Raw genomic sequence first — 21,513 nt, 5'->3', positions numbered from 1 at the left:
CAGTTCATTACATGCTGGCCATGAAGAAGAATTCAGATCTGAACCTCATGGTGCAAGAGGAAATGTGTGGATCATAAGATGACCTCATCAAACTGCTAAGTCACTTCACTTTTATTATTAGTTTTTTACTGAGCAGCTAATCGTTTAAGAACTTTGTTCCCATGACTGCTAGTGGTAGTTTTCTTCAGGGTGATTGGTTGTGATGCTTGTTAACTGTTATCAGTAATCCAGCATTTGATGGGATTTAGTCTTTAATCATTATTGTTTCTTGTTGGTGGATCTGATTAATTAACACATTAAGCTTGCAATTACCATGTTTTACATGTGATCTGAGTAGCTACTGATAATATCAGCTAGCTGTTGATGCTGTCTGAGTCACCTGTAGTGCAGGCTTAATATTAATATAATATATATACCTGGAAAACCTACTTAAACATTTACAGAGTAGTTTACTTTGGAGGGCATTCACAATGCTTATTTACATCTTGTGTTCCACTTTCCTACATAGAGCTGTTTTTGTTGGTGAAAAGGATTTTATTTAGCTGCAGACAGTTGCTGATTAAATTATGCCAAATTAAAAAGCTGATTGATCTGTTGCTTATTCACTGTTATCATCCTCTCTCCATCTGTGTTTTTGTTGCTCGTTCTAGAGCTCAACATGACACGCTCAGAAAGGTCAGGACAGCGGGAAAGAGAGCGAGAGATAAAGGAGCGATCTCCACATTTCACACACACCTGTTTCTCATTCCCAAGCTCATCACTCTTGACGGGGCAGACAGGCCGGTGAGGAAGCACGGTGCAGCCGAGAGCCACTGGAAATATTTTACTGAGAATTTAAACAGGCTCCAAAACACAGACATGCTGAGGCTCACGTGATCCACACAGGGTGCATAAATCATACATAAAGTCTCCTCTCCTTCAGTAATTTCTGCTGTGCTGGCTTTGACAAATACTTTACACTTTACATTCAGCAGACCAAAACTCCTTCAGCAGCACTGTAGCTCATGGGAAAAGTGTTAAATTGATCTTTTAAAGTAGGAGAATATTTAAATGTGAAGCCTAAAAATAGTAAACAGGTTCAACAAAGCCTTAAAAGGCTAGATCTTTTTAACTGAGATCAAGAAGCACCTGTATTATAGAGTAAAGACACTTCTCAAAATAGAAATTCCAGTTTCTGCAGAGTTAAGTTTGTGCAGGCAGTCACAGTACATTTGGGGCACCTCGAGACTGGAGCTGTGGCTTTCCTTTGCAACATCTGGGGGCAGTAACATGATCTGCTGATCCTGATCCTGTTCTCTGACCTCTGCCCTCACGGCAACGGCTCAAGGAAACCACACTTCCTGCTGAGCACGGCGTACGAGGTGGCGAGCGACCTCAGCCTTGTTTGACGCCCTCCCTGCACCCAGGAGGACATTCAGTCCATCTCTCTCTGCTGCTGTGTGGATGCGGATGGCCCGTGTAGCAGGTGGTAAATTCCTAGTATGATTCCTGGTGCCAGTGAGTTATTTAAGACCCTGTTAACTCAAGGCGATAATCCTGAAAAAGCTGTGAAACGTCACGTACTGAGAGGGTGGCTGAGAAAACAGGGTTGCATCCAGGGTCCAAAAGGAGCTGTAAGGTTTCAGAGAAAAATAGGTTTTATAGTTTTATAGACACCATGTGGAAGTGAGAGAATCTCTCCACCTTGAACATTCTGCACTGGGCAATATCTCAGTCATACTGAAACATTTAGTGAAATCTTGTTCTCTTAAAGCCATAATAATTTAAATTATTATTATGCACTCAAGCATTGTTTATTTATGCAGGATGATCTTAACACTTATGTTCCATCTTTACAGTTTGGTCACTTGAGAATGACTAAACTACCCGCCAACGGTCCTCTGATTCTGATTCAAAGGTTAATGCATCCTGATTGTTGCACCAGATGTGTCACCGCCTATTTTCAACTAAGCCCATCCAGCCAGAAGAGCTACTGTATGAGAGGCCATAAAAATACTCAGATAGGATTCTCACATAGATTCAGATAGGACTACTATGCTCAAAAACTATATTAATGAAATGATTGATAGCTTCATCTGTAATTAACAAAAAAAAAAAAGACCTGACACTAATTAACTCTGACATAGAGCTAGGCCGAAAAGCAACTTGCAGAGTGCAACAGCTGTTGGCAGGCTAAAACAGCTTCAGTAATGTGAAGATGTGAGATCTGCTGCATAGGACTGTATAAGCTGAGCCATGAAGTGGGTTGGTACACAGATCAGCTGATGTGTGGACAACGCTTTACTGGATAAACTGAACTCTTGCTATGCTCAATAAATTTCAAACGAGGAAGTAAACAAAACTGCTGGAACTTGGGCAGGCAGTAGAGTCTCAACAGGCCTTTAAAACAAGTGAAAAATATAATGACAGGTATCTTCATACTCTAGTCGGTGTAATGGTTCTTTACTGTAATGGTTCTTTACACACCATAGACTGTAGGTAAAAGATGGACTTCTTAAACGTGAGGCCAATGCAGAATTGCTTTCCATAGCAGTCCTCGGCTTCCTGTGACCTCAGTTAACATTTTCCTGATTAGTTTACAAGCTCACTCAATAGTTTTAGTCTTGTGAATATTTATTTTATAAATTATTGTCCACACCTGAGTCAAAAAAGATGGTAAAGTAGGATATGCTTTCCTGTAGCCTTGACAACTTGCAAGCCAATAAGTGTGCCGTGTTCCTCGGTTTCTCAGTCAAATCCACCCCTCGTTCATCATGTCTGCTTTCAGAACACCAAGACGGTGATGGCCAAAGCACCAAACCCCAACAGGACTTCACTACACAATTAATAATGTCACAGTAGCAATATCCATCCATTGCCACTTTATTTTCCAGGCAGTGATCTTTATGTTTTGGTATTTAGAAGTGATATTTTAGAATTGAAGATTATGACACAGAAGAACAAAAAATTATATAAAAAAAAAACACGTTGACTCTACAAAATTATTGCATAGCCTGAAATTATTCTAAAGCACTTTTTAATTAAAAAAAATGCTCAATAAGACTAAACTTTTTTTAGTTTTCACTGGAAAATGAAAACTAAATGTTTTTATGGAGCATTTATATCAAATATTATATTTGGTTAAATCCCCATCTGCCTGACAGAGGTTTTAAAAGCACTTTCTCACAAACTTTAGTACTCAAGACTCTTGAAGTATCTGCTGTAGCACACTTTAAAGGATTGATGGACAGAGTCATGCTCAGCTGAAACGCTTTTTTTTTTTTTTTTTACGTCTTCTTATGTGAATGCCTACCTCTTTCCATAAGCCAGCTTTGAACTAGTTTCTTCAGGACCCTCTTTGGAGCTTCTGCTTGCATGTATTATCTAACATAAGAAGCCCTAATTCCCATAAAAAAAATCAAGGAGGTATTAAAAGTGAGGTTGTCAGATTTTTTTTGTGCATGTGTACAGCACATGTGCAGCACATAAATGCCAGGTTTGTCTTCATTTACATTCAGGTAGCCGCCTGCTTTTTATGGCCTGCAGGTTAAAAAAAAACATCTGAAAACATGTGATTAAACCAAAGCTATTCATATTCATAAGGATAAATAACACTTTAAAAGTTAAATGAGTCCTCACAAACATAGAAGCACAAGCTCACACACAGACGAACACATGGGACTGACGATTAATGACACTTCAAAGGGAGGAAGCTGCACTGTGGCCAGCTTCCTGTCCTGGCCCATCTTGGACCATTTGCTGGCATCTCTGTGGCTGATGAAGGCCCGGTGAGCCATGTGGTGACTATTTGGAGGTACAGAGGTAATCATCTGAGGTGACTACTGTTGTAGCAGCGCTTTGCATTCTGTAGGTTATGTTCAGCAATAAGTGACAGTGTTGGAGCTTTAGGTTAGGTCAGATGATTTGGATTAAAAGTGTCTACGATGTAAAATTATGCATCTATTTGCAAGTTGATTATGGGCCAGAAATGTGCATGTTTTATGTCATGATGAACTCCCAGACCATTATCCACAGTGTATTCCCAAAAACCTACATTTATTTTGGGGTCTTGCTCAGTGATGGACTTCTTTACCAGCAGCTCTGTTCATCTCTAAGAAACGCTATAAGGAGTTTCAGTTCAGCCTCTTTAGCCACTTAGTCTATAAACATAAATCCTAATGTGCACTCAGTTTTTAGTCACTACAAGATCTTGTAGTCACTGTTTTCTGTCCTTGTCTTCTGATTTCTACATGATTGTAATGTCTTGAGGCCTGATGGGTAACCTAAACATGCTCAGACTGCCTTGTCCTCCTCTTGTTTATTTAGCTCTGTGTGCTGACCTTTACCCCTCTCCCCACCACTCCTCTGCCAGTTACGACGCCTTTTGTTTGGAGTTTGGAGTTCATCTGGTGGAGGAACACCATGCCCCGGTATTGTTTTGTTTTAGTACTCACAATCTCGCTAACAGAAGAAGGAAACGAAAAAAGGGTGGGGGTGGGGGTGGGGGGGGGGGGGGGGTGTTCACAAAGTCTTAAACGTGTCAGAATTGTTGACCGAGCGCCACAGCTGCTTGGGTGTACATAAAGTCTTGTTTTGCTTTAGTTCCAGTGTGCTGTTGCAGTTGCGGCCAAATCCTGGCAAGGTGTGAAGGCCTGTGTTGTGGATCATAGCCATTTGCTGGCATGTCTGTGGACAGCTCAGAGCTCTATCATGTTGTTTACTAAAGAAGGGAGTCATAATACATCCTTCATTTTCAAGTGTATGATGAGAATTGCAGGAATGAATAGGGTGCATTATTTCCTTATATTAAAGATTATTATTTGTAAATATTATAGCCCCTATTTCATCTCATGGGGGGGGGGGGGGACATTCTCCTGGTATTTCCAGCTGGCTCAGGGACTCATGGCCTTTGGCAGAATATCTTTCTTGTAGTTGAATGGCTGCACCAGAGAAGGAGGTGGCATTATGAAAAGCTGCAGAGAGACTTGGAGGTCAGTCAGCCGAAAGGTCTCCACATAAACAGCCCAAACTAACACATTCAGACTGTCTATGAAAACAAACACTGGAAAGTAAAGGTTTAAGGCTTGCATGCGGGTCAGAGTCTTTCAGCTGCATGGCTGGAGAGTCTGTCATGTCTGGATGGCAGCACAGCCACCTGCAATAATACTGAACACTTTAAAAGTCGAGGTGTTTGTTGGAACAAGATTAGGACATTGTGCTGGTTTAAGCGTCCTATAATTCCTGATATTAAAGTGGCACTCTAATCCAAAATCACAACTATGCCTCAGAAACTTTATAATCCCTACAGCGTTTACAGCAAAACCTCTCCATCCTGAATCCCATGAGATAAATATAGTGTTGGTAGCGTGATATAAAAGCAGCTCATCTGTCAAATTTCTCTGACAGTATCAAGAATGTACTGAATTTAGTGCAACCAAGTAGCAACCTCTGAGGTGGAAATCAAACCAAAGAAGCCTCTTCATGACAACTATAACGGTGCTGAAGTGACACATTTAATAATATTAGGGAATGGTGAGTAAAATTCTAGTGGTTTAATTGTACAGTAGCAGTCAAAGTTTGGACACACGTGTTACATGTGTTTGTATTTAGTACTAATTAGCAGGTATCTCTGTCTAGTCAAACTAGCTAATGGTAACTGACAACTTAGCACTCCACCTTCTTGCAACAATATGGTCACTTCAGCTTCATTAAACAGCCAACATGGCAGATGCCTGAATGCTAAAAATTAGAGGCTTCAGAACAGGACTCGACATACCAAAGAGGCCATCTTAACAGTCTATGAGTACAGCCTGCATCAATCCTGTGAAAAACTAAGTACACCCCATAATTCAGTAGCTTCTAGAATTGCACTTATTTAGCAGCAGTAACTTTAGATAACGCTGTGTGAATGTTGGCCCATTTTCTTTACAGTTTTGCTTTAGCTCATTGAAGATTGCAGAAATTTGTTTATGCACAACTCTCGTAAAGTCCCTCGACAGCATCTCAGTCAGGTTTAGTCTGGACTTTGGCTGGGCCTTTGCAACACCTCAATTCTTTTCTTTACACCTGGCTGCTTCTCATCCTTTAGATTCCTATGTAAGCAGTAAAAGCGTACTTAATTTTTTACAGGACTGCATGGAGGCCTGTGAAAAAGTTTCTCTTTTTTCCTTTTTTTTTTTTTTTGCCTTTCTTTTCCACATGACTATGTAGTAAATATGTTGTTTTGCAAATTTTGTTAGATTTTTACCTGCAATAGGACAGCGAGGGCAAACTGGTTGAAAGCAAAGCAGACTTCAGAGGGTTTTATTGCAGAAGATGTTGCCAAACAGCCCGCCCATTCAGTCAAGGAAAACAAAAATCTGCCATACAGTTGACACAGAACAGATGCAGATTTCACTGAAGCTAATCACCTCAGTCTGCACAAATACAATCTTCTTCTCAAATTAGAGCAGCTCAAACCGTCAAACCTGCGTCCATATGCTAAATCTGGACCACCAATTAGTAGCATTAAGGAGGGTTCAACATCTCAAACAGGCCACTTCCACCTCAACTGTACTTCTTCAGCAGATTAACCAGGTTAACATAAAATGGTTTCCATATGTATCTCTGTTGCTAGTGATATATGGCTCCACCATGCTTGCTAATGGGCTACACTGAGCACATGGGTCATCTGGGAAAAGATGGTTTGCACATTGAGCCCAAATCCCACAGTCGGTAAGCTAAACAAAGCCTCACCTAAGGAGAGCAATGCTCCAACAACTTTCTTGTTGTAATTCACCCTTGAATGAAGTCAACTGAAACAGGATGTTGTGTATCCCTCAGTGTGGCAATAGTTCTCTCTGATTTATGCTCATCCTGCAGGAAGACAGAAGTCTCATCATGTGTCCCATAGTAGAGGTGCTGATGAGCATAAGTGGCCCTGTCAGAAGCCCCTATTGTCCCTTTAGGGATGGACATCTGGCCTACCTTTGTGCTTGTTCCTCAACAGGAAACACACTCCTTTTACCATGTAGGGTTTGAGCCTGTGGTGACATGCGTGGGCTCACTCTTACCTTGTGGAGCAGCTCGGCTCTTTGAACATGAAGGTGGTCGGATGCAGACAAAATGCTCCTTGTCAACACCTATCTTGTCCCAAAACATGAGACTAAGTGGGCGTACCTTGTAGGGACATGAGCTGTGGTGATGTGGCACAATTTGCTAGTCTCTCGTCTGTTATTGATCCTGCTCACACAAGTATGAAATCATGGATTTGATTTGTTTTAAACTTTAACACATACGCTGGAGCAGAGTGCTGCATACTCAAATGGTTTTTGGTATGAAAGACAGAAGTAAGCAGAATGATATAATTTGAAACGTGTGGTATAGTTAAATAAGATTCAAATTTTAATGAAAGAGGTCTTGCAACTGTTTGGATCGGCCATGTGTTCACCAAACGTTGCTCCAGTTAATGAGGGCTGGAGCGCAGCAGGTTGCTCCCAGGCTAAAGGCTTTGCACCCATGTGCCAAAGCGCTTGTTGCCATTTTGACGAGGACAGCAACAGGCAACCGGCATCTGTGCCAAGTTTTGGTTGTAATTCAACCAGTGTCCAAATGACCATGAAACCACAAGCCATGGATCAAAGCCAAGGCCTTGGATACGGATAATACTGTACTCTTCTATTGGTTGAGCGTGCTTTTAAATGACAGCCATTTATCAAACACACCATCTGAATTTATAACTTTATATGATGTTAATTCCACTGAGAGAATATCTGTTTGTCACTAATGAGTTTGTGGCCCCCAGGCAAACAAATTTACAGTCGCCTGAAAGATGTGCCCCCACCCTAACAAACGTTTCATGTTAATTTGTTCAGCTCAAACATGTGGGTACAGAGAGGGCAGCTTTTTATGTGTCCCAGTGGGGTACTTGTGTGCAACTTTGCAAGATCTCACCGCGCTCACAGATCTTTGATTCTGCTGTTTGCCAAGTGTCACTCTGATGCTGGCCGTCTGCGAGCGCTCATATTTCACGGCTGTCATTCACAAGAGGTGGCTTAGAGTTTGAAAGAGAATGGATTTTTCCAGTACCATCAGCCTTAATCAAAATCACACTGTTTACAGAAATTGGCCCACGGTGAAACTTGGAAGTTTATCCTGAATTTAACTTTGATTAGACTGGGTCTTTGGAGTTGGATGGAGTTGCCCACCATACTCTGCTCTTTGATCTAGTAGAGCTCCTGCAGGAAGCTTTAGTACCCCTAATCAGCAGTGCATGGACCAGTCCATGCTTCCCTGAGGGGTGCAGAGGGAAGACGGACCCACAATGTGAGCATTAAGGGGTGAGACTGAAAGAGGAAAAAAAGGCCAGATTGGCAGACGCACAGTCTGGCTCCAACCATGGATAACCTCAGGGTATTCCTATGCCTAATGTCGCATGGTCATTAAATCAGGGAGCCTCAATTAAAGTGGACACAACTGCTTCTGAAGCCAGGATCTAACACACTGACACTCTTTATGTGAGCATTACAGGGACCATTGCCCACTGCACAATTATTGACAAAAAGGGAAGTTTGTCAATGCTTAAAGGCAGTGATAAATTGACAAAACACTTCTCCTTGATGTGAGGCTTACTAGTATACAATATTGTACAGATCACCTAGCGTGGATTACAGTCCAGTAGTTGTTGGGGGGTATGTGAAAAGACAAAAGAGCAGCTAAGTTATAAAAAATAAAATAAAATTCACATTTAAAAAAAAAAAAATTCATTTAGGAATAAAATGAAGTAACTGTAACCTTTAAATTGCCAGTTGCAAAAGTCACTTTAAACCTGCTTTTCACATAGTCTAATAAAGTACTGTGCAAAAGTCTTGAGCCACCCCTTCTTTCTTTGCATTATTTACCAGCAGCCAGAATTTCTTGTCATTTTTAAAAGCAATAGTTCTCCAGGTTCTCATTCATTCTCATTCAAAGCTTTTCTGTAGGCACTGGCTGCTTGTTCACTCATTTTCAGTCCAGTCTTTGTACCTGACCATTTTCAGAGGAATGTTTTTCTTGTTTGTTGAGCCACTTGACACTGACCCGTGAATCATTCAAGCATAAAAAGGCATCTAATTCAAGGGATGAACCAGTGTTATGTCTACACATGACAGACGCCTTAGCAAAGAACCCATTTTAAGTTGCATCTTTAGGCACTTTGTTGTCCGCAGCCTGTCACAAAAACATATAATTTGTTTCCGTCCCTTAAGTTCTACAGAAATTGCTTAATATAACACAGTTTGACAGGCAAAAAATAATATTTTTGCACCAGCAAGGTGACAAGGTGCCAAAAACGTGGCATACCTTGACATGCTGTGAAATATATCCTTAAAAAATTTGAGGAAAGTGGACAAGTGGAGTTAAAAAAGAAGTGGCAGTCCAAAACACTAACTACAAAAGTCATGTCCTTAAGAAAGAGAAACAAATCCAGGACTTGAGACATGCATCTGGCACATCTGCTATTCAGTGAAACCTCATCAGAAATGATCTCAGTGGAAGGGAGGCTGTCAAGGAGCCATTCTTAAGGATAGGAAACAGGAGGAAAAGGCTGAGGTATGCAAAATTTTATATCAATAATAGTTTCATCCAGTTTAGAAGTAATTTAAATCGATTCAACTGAAACATGACAAATAATGCTGATGAATGGTACATCATATAAACTGGCTGGCAATCACTTTTTGTATTTTATTTTTGTGACCCCTGGTTCATCTTTGAGCAGGGAGGGATAAGAATTTGGTTCCCACTGGGACTGTGTGAGCTAAAATCCAGGGTTGTCCAGTTTTATGGGGAAACTCAGCAGCGTGTGCTGGTCATCTATCAAGTAACCTTCACGTGATGTTGGGGGCCAAATAGCTAGGCCTTGGTTGGAGACATTTATGCCCTCAAAATAATGTCAAATGGAGCTTGACTTTAGTGTCTGCCTCATGATTCAGACCTCCCGGTCACAGGTTGTTTTCAAAGGTCACATGTCTGCTTTGGTCTGTGTCTTTTGTCATTTTGGGTAGCTGACCCTTGTTCCATTATAAGCTGTGGAGGATCCTTCTCTTTCTTGTTTCATACCTGCCCCTTCTAAAACCTTTATACAATTTTTTTTTTTGGAATGACTTTGTGAGTGAACATTTTTATTCTGTAGTTCGCAAAGATCAGATTTGGTTTGACATGTGTTTGTGTCGCACCTTTTCCCACTTATGTTGAATTGGTATGAAGTAGTCATAGGTGAAAAAGCAATTAAACATACTCTTCAAAACAGACACACAAGTATAAAAACAGTTTCTGGCATACAAGTAGAACCATGTTTCAGATAGTACAACAAGATTACTGTCCTGATATCACTAATAAGAGATTAGATGGGGGCAAAAACCCACCATTGCAACCTCAAATGTGTTTGTCCTCGTGTTATTCTTAACCCTTCTGCTGCTTCGTTTATCAGCTGGAGGATTCTGTGCTTTCTCCAGGGACAAAGTATTAACAGCAGAGAAGCTATAAACAGGAAACAGTGGCGCTCTCTGGTTTTGGGTCATTGCAAGAAGACAGCCTCATTTCAGAGAATGAGTGACGCAACCCAGACACACACACACACACACACACACACCAAAGGTCCTCAGTATCTATTACTGACACCTTAATCTTCAGCTTGTTGACATGGTGAGTGGAAATTTACTCCTGGAGCGTTGGTCTTCCTGCGTCACAGAGCTACACGTGGATGTGAAAAATACTTAGTTTTTGCAATCAAAGGCATGTGAAAGAGATTCTAGTGGAAATTCTGTGAATCATGAATACCGGGAAAATAAGGCATTTTCATTTTTACTTCACTTCCTGCTGAACTGCAGCCTGCAGGAGTTATGTTATCTTTTGATTCTTGAGACAATAACCTGAGCATGAACAATGTCCATGAATCAGTGGGAAACGTTTCCCTGAAAGGGCACAAGTTGTTTTGAGTGCTGAAGTTTTGGAAACCCCGTGGAAAGTTGCTTCAGGGATCACAATAATGTGCTTCATATTCATTATTCACTTTTGCTAACGAGAGGAATTTGTGCATGCCTCTCTTGCAAACCTTTCCTCTTTACCCTCCATTACTTGGACAAACACATGCCCACATACAGATGAAGCTTGTTGGAGTGGGAGTCTAACCTGACTGGTTTGCAGCTGTGTCAGCAGGACAAAAAAGAGAGAGACAGACAGAGAGAGAGAGAGAGAGAAAGGAGGCAGGGGAATGAGAAGAGATAAGAGGAGGGTGTTTGTGTTGGCCCGTCCCTTCCTTCAGTCCCTGGTGTTCTACTTGACATGTGTTGAATGGTTCTGGTCTTCATGTTTAGGTGTGTGATTGAATCAGGCCCTCTTCTGTCTGTGTATCTGCACTGTGTTCTGTAATGACTGAGTCAGCATTTTCAGGTTACTGCTAATGCTACTAATGGGAATAATGAAGTGCTCATAACTGACAGACCCCTGTTAGCCAATGTGAGCAGGACTGTCAGGCATCAGTACATTTGACAATGATGATTCATAACTCTTCTGATTGACTCTGATATGTGAAGAGAGAAAGTTTGTTCGAGTATTTTCTTTTTCTCCACCTCCACGAAGAAAAACTAGGACAGCATATTACACATGACATGAATTTCTTAACAACCCACAGTTATAAATAAAATTCAGAGATATTCAAGCCCTGCAGTAGACTAGTAACTTGTTCAGGGTGCACCCCACTGCTTTCCCAATGACAACTGGGATAAACTCCAGCCCCACAACCCTGAATTGGATGGGTGGAAGAGGATGGATGGATGGATGGAGATTTTCAAACCATTGTGCACTGCTTCTTTCTTCCATCAAATGGTCATGAATTTTACCTGGTAATCCTAACCTCTGAACCTCTGTGGTGCTGGTGACTTTTGGAGTAGTTTTAAGGGGATTATTAGAAGAAGTCCAAGAATTCTGTGCAGTTTTGATGAGTGATATTTTAGTATTTTATTAGTCTGTTACTTGGCAGAAATGATCAGGTATCTGTCTCTGTGTTGCAACTATACAGATTAAAGATTTAGCTTTATATCCAAGTATTATCTGATAACTGGTGATATCTGACTCAAAAAACAAACAAACAAACATGCAAAGAAAAAAGAAACATAGCAGCCCTAACAACACTAACACTGAGACCAAAAAAAAAAAAAGGCAGAGTCGAGTATATCTAGTGCAATCTTTTATATACAGTCTATTGCCCAAACCTAAAACTTCTAATCTGTTCTGTTACAGTGGCCATAACTGTGTGCTCACACTACATCTGAATGGGAAAGATGGCTTTACTTTGTGCATTCTAGTGTCAACTTTATAGAAAAGTTGTTCCATCATAACTCAGTCTTGATGAAAACACATTACTGTTTTCATAATAATAAATCAAGTGCACTACGCTTTTTGACAAAAACCATGTTGACTGGCATGAAATTGGACATTGGAACAAATTGCAGAGCAAAACTGAAAACTGCAGCCAACCAAAGCCAATCAAAATTACTGACATGCCAGAAATGCAACCATCATATTGCAACAATGCTCTTAAATGGTAAATTTGTTTATCTTCTAAAAATAATCACATGCTCTTTGAGATTTTTCATACAATAATCAGCACAATCAAGAAATGTAAGTTACAAAACACAAGAACAATGTTTGATGAAGTGGAAACAATATTTAAGTGCTCACTATAGCACACAAAAACCCGAGCCTGCTCCTACACAGACTCCCACTTTCAGCACTAATTTTGTATCTGGCGGTGTTAGACTGCATTAGACTGAGGCTCTTGTTACTTTCAACTGAGCAGAAATGTGAGGACAACACATGAACTCAAATAAACCCTAGAAGCCTCTTCGGAAGACTTATCAATTAATAACCTATAATTATATAAAAACTATGGTGTTTCATGCTGGTAAATTATTCAGGTAACCCGTTAAATTTGCTTTGTAATGGCATTAGAGCTGTGTGAAAATTTAGCAAATTAGTGATAAATAATATATCAAAGCAACACTTATTTATCTACTTTTACTGCATCAATTTTGATTCAGCAAGTGGCCAATTAAAGCACTCTGAGCAGCTTCAAGCCTTTGCTGACTGTAGTTTGGAGCGACTTCTCTAAAACCCTCTTTTTTCTTCTTTAGTGCTACACATTATTTGGGTCGTGTACACAGCAGGTTTAATGTGCATGTATGCTATACGCTGCTATGTTAGCTAAGAGGTCTGACCCTGCATTAGTTTTAATGAATAAATAATTACTTGGAAACATCCAGTCTTGGCTAGAGCTTAGCACTGGACATTATTGCATTAGAGAGACATCCAAAGCTTAAACACATACGTAATTTATGTGTGTCCGTTTTCTTTTAAGTAACACAAACACAGAAGCCTAAATTAAGAACAGTTTCTGCTGCTGTGCATGTTAAGTGTAAATTTGTGCCACCATACAGTATAATAAAGATCACACACATACCCACCAAAGAACACACACATGCACACGCACCACATCACACAGCCCCCTTGTTTTCTTCAATATTGGGGACTGCGGTTCAAGTTCTACCCCAAACGAGCACCATGACATGTTTCTTTGTTTCTCCGGCCCACTCCCCCCTTTTCTTATGATCGCTGGTGTGGAGAAACTCCACAATCTCCACTTTTTGCTCCTATTCCAAAAGAGCAACAATTGTCAGTTGTTTTCTGCCGTCTTTCTTTCTCGTCTCTGTGGACCAGAGACACAAGACAATGGCTCATTCAGAAAAGGCCCTGTGAGTGTGTGTTTTCTTGTGGCCAAGTCAAAAGAAGGGTTCCAGTGTTAGTGCGGCAGTGATTGGACACATCTGCACAAGCAGGATTTTGCTAAATATTATGCTTTCTATCCTGCAGAGTCAAACAGTTTGGTTTAAGACTCATCACTTCACACAAGTTGTAACTTTTCATTTCTGGTGTATTAACCTTCTGCTTTCCCTGTCCAGACTGAGTCATCTGTCAGTACTGCACCAGACTAAATTCCTATCAACATGATTGTTTTCCACGTAGACTTGTGTAGTAAATGACATCTTCATTTGGAATCCACCAGTGGGCAGGGCTGATTACAGAGCTCTGTTTGTCTACTGTATCGTTCCCATGGTTGCCAACATGTCTGACTTTTTTCTGTGGGCATTGTTAGTGGCTGTGACTCAGATGGAAACCCAACACAATGTTGTTTTAAAAAGCTTTATCATGTGTGACTCCAGCACTTTACTGTGCCTGATGTGGTTAATGATTAAGTGCGCTGTAGTTTGGGGCTCATGTTTTGTGGTCTTTTTTTGTCTTGTTAGATGATGTTGAGCTGAGGTGCCAGATCTCCCTGGGGCATCTCTATATTACCATTTAAAAGGAGGCGAAGCCTATAGTCTATTTTTCTGTGCCCGACTGCAAGAAATATTATATACTATAGGCCACAAATAATTTAACATTTTTCAGATAGACTAACTTTAAATTCAGGAATTTCCAGATCTGAATATAATTTACTAATTTTGTAGATCCCTTGGGATCATAAAGTTCTTCCTAATTTTAATATGTAGATCCTTATTTTTGCTCTGCTATTCTGCTATCCCTTCTCTGCTCTTTACACACAGGGTTCTGTGGTTTTGGGTTTGGTCCAGAATACAGTTCTGTGGTCAGCCACTACTTAGGAAGACTAAATGTAACAGGGGCTCAATTTCCCTTTCCTCACAGTAGCACCTACCTAACATGTCATCACATTTATACATCCAGACAAGCATCAGCAAACTGTTGCTGAGTTACCCCAGAATGAGAGGTTGGCCTGGAATAGAACTCCAGAGATCCTTGGGGGTTAGAGAAAACAGCTCCACTGCTCTAATGCAATATTTAAATCCAGCCTGTGTCTGATGTTGCAGTGTGCCCAGCTGCTGCAAAGCTGTCCTTTCTTATCACTGTCCACGCTGAGTCACGCTCCCCACGCAACCACTGCCTCCACAGCCTCTTGACATTCTTGGTACTGCTCGAGGGCAGCAGGGGTGAGCATGCATGTGAAAATATGGACAAATACAAATGGATGCAACCATGTGCTTGGAGATCCATTGGTAAGTAAGCACACACTTTATGCAGCCATACACATGCATATGTGCACTAGTGAACACATGCAACCTGTCTTTTGGACTGATTTACATGTGTGGTTTTGGGTGATATTCAGTCAGAACAAGAGTAAAAGAGCAGAGCATATAGATAGATATGCACATTTAAGGCACTTCTTATAACACAGACTCACCCGTTCAAAATACAGTAAAACAAGCAAAACCTTTTTTCACATAAGTTAATCACTTGAGCTCTGTGACCAGTGAATAAAAACCTTTCACTGCTTTTTAAAGATTTAGACTTTTATCAAAATCCTACTGACTGAAAATTACTGTGAAATAAATGTGGCCCTAAAGTAGAAGACACAAAACGGAAATGAAGGATTTGTTTGAACCTTTACACAATATAATTGCTGAAACTGAGAAAAGCAAAATTATACATGTGAAACTATATGCAACAGAAAGCAAAAAACAACAAACAAGCAAACATAAAAACTGAAAACATAGCACCAACTCCTGTACTGTAAAGTCACAGTACATACATTTATTTTATTAGGCATGTCTGTTCAACTGCTTGTTCTCACAAATATCTAATCAATCAATTACATGGCAGCATCTTAATGCATTTAGGCATGTAGACATTTTCAAGATGACCTGCTAAAGTTCAAACTGAGCAACGAATGGGGAACAAAGGAGATTTAAGTGATTTTTAGGGTGTCATGGTTTTTGATGGTCTGGTCTGAGTGTTTCAGAAACTGCTGATCTAGTGTTTCTAGAGAACGGTCCAAAAAAAGAGAAAAATATCCATCCATCCATCCATCCATCTGTAGGATATTGTAGGTGCCAGTATTCCCCTACCTAATGTTGTTTCACCTTTATCATTTCTTAAATGTTTTATGGCTGGTTGTTTTCTGTCTCTGTGTCTTTGTCTTTGGCTCTGCTGGAGGTTTTTTCCTGTTAAAAGGGAGTTTTTCTCCCCACTGTGACCAAGTGCTTCCTCATAGAGGGCTGTTTTGACTTGTGATTTGGTGCTATATAAATAAAATTGAATTGAAAGAAGCTATATATATATATATATATATATATATATATATATATATATATATATATGTCTCTTGCTCCAGCCTCTGACGGGGACGGTCGCATTCTATCTCTCTCCCCGCCCTCCCTATCTTTCCTGCTTGCTGCTTGCTGTGAGAGCGTCTCTTGCACACTGTTCGAATAAGAATAAGATTAATATGGATTTGGCAAACTGGGCCTTCAAGACCATTGATCGAATTTTTTCCACTATGAGATCTGGGAAAGGGGAGCCTGCGTGTCCGAGTGGAACAGACCCGGTTGGATACGTCATCGACTCTTGGAGCTCGTGGAGACCGGTGTGCTTCTCGGCCCTCGAGGTGGAAGACGTGGAAGACGCTTACATATTTGGCTATCTGGTAGCGGTATCTTTTCTGTTTGGGCTTGGAGGATACCTGATTTACCGAGAAATCAAGAAAACCTGGACGGCAGTTCGACATCTGCAGAGGCTGCCGACCCAGGTGGATGGGCTGACCAGAATGGTACAGACTCAGACTCAAAGCCTGATGAACCTGAGCCGTAGACTTGGGGAGTAGCAGGTGAGAGGGGTTCGATCTGGAGATAAGGTACGGTTCTGCACAGTGAGGACGGTAACTAATGAATTTGGATTATTGGATTTATTGAATGGTTTCCCAGTGAGACTGAAGGCTGTTGAAAAAACAAGCAGCCTGTTCCAAAACAACATCTGCATTATCAGAATTCGGCTCCCTAGCCGGCCTTGGCTGGCAATCATATCTCTCCAGAGCTATGCGTAACGGCCGCCCTCCCCCTCAGCCCTCTCTGTGATTTGTGAAGCTGGATCTGGTGTACCAAGGCCGCTGATGAACTTCCATCACTATCAGCGAACTGTTTGGCTGGGAGCTGGCATCTGGGCTCCACAATGCCCCCACCCTCTCGTCTCCGTCTGCATCCCCTCCTGACCCTGACCCTACCCACCATACTGCTATCCCGGCTTTATATGTGCAATATGCTTTTTGCTGAGGTGTTTTTTGGAACCTCGTAAGGTGTTCTTTATGAACACAGTATGAGATGATTTTTTGAACCTAACTATCCCAATGTATCTCTTTCTGTCTCTCTGCTAAAGGTAGCGCCGTTGAGAAACGGTTGCATGACCTCAGACATCTGTCCCCCCTGTCTGTGTTATGTTTTTGTTTTGGATGGATGTTCTGTTAACTGCAATTTCCCCATTTGTAGGACTAATAAAGGCATTCTTGATTCTTGATTCTTGATTCTTGATTCTTGATGTATATATATTACTACTACAATATATGCTTCATGTAAGGACAATACTTTGCTTTGTGAGATGGTATTTTTTGGTTTTGCTCCTTTATCTTAAAAATATTTGAGCCCTTGATCAGTTCATCTTTGAATGTCATAAACATTTGGTTAAAAAGCAGTTGATGGGTTAACAGAATTCATGTGAGGAGACAATGATTTGCATGCCTCCCTTCAGGTCTCCCCTCATTCTTTTTTCATCAGCATAACAAATTAACGAAGGTTGCAAATGATTTCATTATCAGTGTTTTAAGCTCCTCTTGTGGTTGGTTAAACCCCTAAAATTAGTCCTTCTTAATGCGTGTTTGTTGTTGTTGTTTTTTGTTTTCCATGACAATAGTCCCTTTGTGCTTTTTCTTAGCCCTGCAACTTCTTAGGCTCTAGCTGTCCACATCCGTGTTTTTGAGACTGCTGTGTCGTGGCCTTGACTGATCTTTCTGCTCATGGTACGTCTTCTAGCATAAAAGGTCCATAATACACAATCAGATTGAAATAACAATCCCTGTGTCTGTTACAGTTCAGTGAAATTACATTCACTGTATTTAAATTCATGTTACCATTATTTCAGCATGGAAGCATCTATTTGGAGCTCTCCTCCTTAAATGGGTTTCATTTGAAATGAATTAATGCATTAATGTTCTGGGGTTATACCCACATAATAGCTACTCATCAGGAAGCAGAATTCTGATGTATAGTGAAGTGGACAAAGATAGCCAGGAAGGATGTGGCCTGGCCCGTACTGCGCTGGCTCTTCCTGGCTCTATGTACTATATATGTTTACAGGCAGGGTTACACTATTCTGCATTCTCCCTAGTTCATAAAACAAGTCATCATGTTGTATCAGTGAGTTTATAATTCAGTTTAAGCGTGCCCATAGCTCCCTCGAACAGAAACTTTCAGGGGACTACAGTAGCTTCCTGCATATTTTATGAAAAGCTATATTTTTATCATTCCTGCACTGAAAACGGGGTAAAGATAAAGTTTTGTGGTTCTTTCTGAACAATGAGCTGGTCCTTTTATAGACTCAGTGGTCGCTGTGTTCGTTTTCATGTGGTTTTACTACATGGCACAGTGGCAGTGACCTTTGGAACCGACTCTTCACAGTGGCAGTGTGTAAAAAAGGTTGATGGTGCATGGTGGCGTATTTTGCAAAGAAACAGTAAATGACAGTTTACCTAAGAGTAACAGTATTTAGAAACAAATATATGCTATCATGCTGCAGTGGCCCAACCCAAGTCTGTGTATGAGCAAGATACATTCAGTCATAAAAATTCTCATCACTATGGAAATTACAGCCTTTCTACCCACTCAGAAAGCATGTCATGTACGGCAGGATTAAAACCAAATGTCTCTGGGAAAGGAGTGAGTGAAGCCAAGGCATTACACTGCGATTCAGTGGTATGATATATCATGCATCAACTGTGGAAAGATACGTATCTACTTTTATTCCTGCCAAAATGCAAAAATAATTCTAAAGTGTTTGTATTATCACCAAATCATTTTACAGTGTGCTGTTGATATGAGTCACACTCGGTAATTCAGATCCAATTAAAACCAGTTTTCCACCACATAGCAGCTACGATGAACAGGAAATTTTCCAGAGAGAAATTGGCAGTAACACCAGAGGAGCAAACTACCAGCTACTTGTAGATAGAGCAGTCAATCCAGACTGTAAGACTAGACTGACCACCTGTGCACCACCTGATTGATCACAAGAAAACCTATGACTCAATGAAAGTTATATAAGTAACAAGTTCAATGGGACCCTAAGAGCATTCATCAGGAGTTCAGTGGGGATGTGGAGAACAACACTAGAGGCCAACTTCAAGCCAATTGCACAATTCACCATTAAGTGTGGGATTTACCAAGGAGATGCTCTGTCCCCACTGCTGTTCTGCATGAATCCACTCAGCCAGATCACGAACAAGACTGGCTGCAGTTACTGACTACAGAATGGAGCAACCATCAGCCACCTCCTCTAAGTGGATGACATCAAGCTGTATGCCAGGAGTGTACGAGACATCGATTCACTGATCCACCCTACTAGGATCTACAGCAACAACATCAGAATGTCATCCGGACTAAAGAAGTGCAGTCAAACAATAACAGAGAGAGGGAAGGTAGTCAGAACTGAGGGAACTGCACTACCAGATGGCAACATTGTAGACACTGAGGACAGCTACAAGTACCTTGGAATCCCACAGGCAAATGGGAACCAGGAAGAAGGCACTAGGAAAGCTGCAACTGCAGAGAGTAAAGCAAGTCCAGAGGAGTCCGCTGAATGAGAAGAACAAGATCCAGGCAATCAACACTTATGCCAGATACTCAGATACCCTAATAAGCCAAAGGAATAGATAGAAGCCACTGACAAGAAGACAAGAAAGTACTTTACCATGCATGGAGGCCAAGGACTCAAGAGTGTCAGAACCACTATCCAGGATGAAAAAAAAAAATCCACGAGTACATCAGGAAGATGGCCACATCTGACCACGTGCTCAGTAAATACCAAAGACAGCAGAAACCAAGAAAAAAAAAAGAGAAACAAGATAGAAGAAGTGGCTGACATCAAAAAATCCTACCAACGGCTGGCCAAAGCTGGGCTGAAATATAGCACAGAGGTTCTAATCAGCTTCTAACCTTTAGCTTAGAAGCTCTAAGCTAAAGGTTGATAGAGGCTGAGGTCTACCACACCAGGTAAGACCCCCAAGTGCAGTCTGTGCAGAGATGCCCCTGAGAAAATCCAGCACGTAACAGCAGGGTGCAAGATGCTAGCTGGCAGGGCATACATGGAATGCCATAACCAAGTGGTTGGCATAGTACACAGGTTCGAACATCTGTGCTGCATATGACCTGGAAGTCCCAAGGTCAAAATGGGATACCGAGAATCACCGAGCTAAGCTCCTGTAGGACTTCCAGATACAGAAAAACAAGCTGGTGATGGCTAATATAGTAGTCGTGGACAAGAAGAGGAAGAAGGCTGTAGTGATAGATGTAGCAATACCAAGCAATAACAACATCAGCAAGAAGGAACATGAGAAGCCCAAATGAAGAGCTAGAGAATATGGTGATGGTAACAGCAGTCCCTGTGGTAATTGGCACACTCAGGGCAGTGGCCCCCAAACTGGGGCTGTTATATATACAACTAATCAAAGGTTATCAAGTAAAAACTTGAGGCATCAGACTGCTCCTCATGCTCTGTTTCTGTTTTTTTACTCTTGGAGCTGTGTGATGTAAGTAGCAGGGATTATCCTTTATCAGGTTATCTCAGGCACAGAAGCAAGCTCCACCCACCTGCTGTTCAAACTTTGTTTTGCAAGGGACAGCAAATAAACAGAAAGCTGGTTTAAAGCTGAAACAGCTTCTTTTTTTTCAGACAGTGAATGAACTAAGGGGCAAACTAAGGCCCAATATAAGATAAATAAGGAATGTATTCAACTGTGACTTGTGCAAATCTACTTCAGTAAAGTCCTAGAGTACAAATATGATGTTGCAAATGAGCATAACAGTGACCACCAAGGGAATGAACATTTCAGGAATAGATGAATATAAGTTTTTAACCACCCTTCCTTCATGTTTCAGTAAAAGTAACTTCAATACTCATTGTAAAAATCTGCATTATTCAATGTGAGGCATTCGATTTGGCTGAAGGCAACCCCAGGGCACATCTGCAGCCAATCAAAGTAGGTAGCTGTATTTATTTAACACCAAATACATTCTCATGGCCACCTGTGTGTAAAAGGAGAATTGAATAGATGTTATTATATCAAAGCCTAGCCTTCCTAAAACATATAATTGCAGATAAAGTGTTCAAGGTACCAGGTGTAACTGCAAAAACAAACAAAGAGTAACAGTTATTTGTATATTTTTCACTCTATTATGTCTCTAGACCTCCTATTCAGCTTCACGACTCCTAGTCAGCACAGTGTGGTCATAATTGCACAGAATAAAAAGCTTCTAGTCCAAATGACTGGTTATTCCATTTAATAATACATGGAAGAAGAATTTCTTGCAGTGGTAAATTATACATGAAAACTCTAGTGGTGAATTACAGTCCCACCATGTCAAGGTACATGCTCAAACAACTCCTCGTGGCTGGCTGCAACTA

Source organism: Archocentrus centrarchus, chromosome 16 (genome assembly GCF_007364275.1).
Source record: "Archocentrus centrarchus isolate MPI-CPG fArcCen1 chromosome 16, fArcCen1, whole genome shotgun sequence".
Classification (NCBI taxonomy): Eukaryota; Metazoa; Chordata; class Actinopteri; order Cichliformes; family Cichlidae; genus Archocentrus; species Archocentrus centrarchus.
The sequence above is the reverse complement of the archived record's forward strand: the minus strand, read 5'-3'. Positions refer to the sequence as shown.